Here is a 1,286-nt window from a genome sequence, read left to right on the forward strand (position 1 = left end):
ATCAATTATAATTTATTGGCGGCATAGCTGTGATGTCGTTTCGCGGCAACATTGTGTGCCGTTGGATCGTATTGTATGTAAAATCCACGGGCGACGGATTGCAGGCTACGAAAGAAGACACAGTTTATCACTCAATTCATGTTTAATTTAAATCAAGTATGCATATCAGTCGTATAAAAATACTGCGGGTGAACGATCGTTCGCATTGCATAATTGCCATAATCGGTTGATCGGCGTTTCGCATAATTTAACAAATCGCATGTAGATTTTACGATCGGCGACGGATCGAAACGAATCGTATCATCGTTGGTTGAAGAAAGAGACAAAACGATATTCACTAATCTTCATCTTTATTGTTACTGTGTAAATATGTAGGCACTGAACAAATAATGTTTCATAATTTGTTTACAAACATTTACATTTACTGTTCTCCTTTTTTTTTTTTTTGTTCAATCAATTGAATATTCTCTGCGAGCAGCTTGGCCCACGTACGGGCCAAGTCCGCTTTTAATCCATCTGCTCGTCCTCCATTTCATTTTTATTCTTTAACATCCTTACGCGTAAATACCATTATCGTCTTTCAGCATTGTATGCGCTCGACCCAATTTCTAATTATGATCTCAATATTTTATATCAATATATATATAATATATATTTATATATATTTATATATATATTTTTATTTTGTTTATGTATACTTTAATCTCTATCCGCTAATATATTGTTCTTCTAGTCTAAAAATTACCACGATTATTAAAGATAATATATACTTCTGGGAAATTATAATTAAAAATAATAGTAAATATAATAATATGTCAAACATATATGTCTTGTGTCCGTGTGTATGAGTGTAAAAAAGGGGGAAGAGGGGGTGGGGAACGGGGCAGGGGGTGGGCGAGGTAATGGACAGAATTAAAAGGGGGCGGGGGATGGGATGAGAGACGCCGAGCAAAGGATATTGTATGAATTAGCGAAAATGGGACGTAGGTCGCGAACGAATTAAGAATAATAAACGAAAAAAGATCTAAACTTTGGCTAGTTAGAAACACGTGAGAACGCGACGCCGTTCCCATCGATCGATCGTCATCGCGTTCACCGATTGATTTTCGAAATGCGTGTGCACGTACACCGTACTAAAATTAAATCGTGTGATAGAAAATGAAGTGATTTTAGTTTAGTACAAAGTCTTTGAACAAAAAAATAAACAACGAAACAGGAGAAGACGAATGGGCCGTGGAACTGGAAGTTCTCGTGTACGAAAATGCGCGCGTGTACAGTACGATTTG

The sequence above is a fragment of the Ceratina calcarata genome, unplaced genomic scaffold, assembly GCF_001652005.2.
Source record: "Ceratina calcarata isolate Rehan_Ccalc_2016 unplaced genomic scaffold, ASM165200v1 scaffold514.2, whole genome shotgun sequence".
Classification (NCBI taxonomy): Eukaryota; Metazoa; Arthropoda; class Insecta; order Hymenoptera; family Apidae; genus Ceratina; species Ceratina calcarata.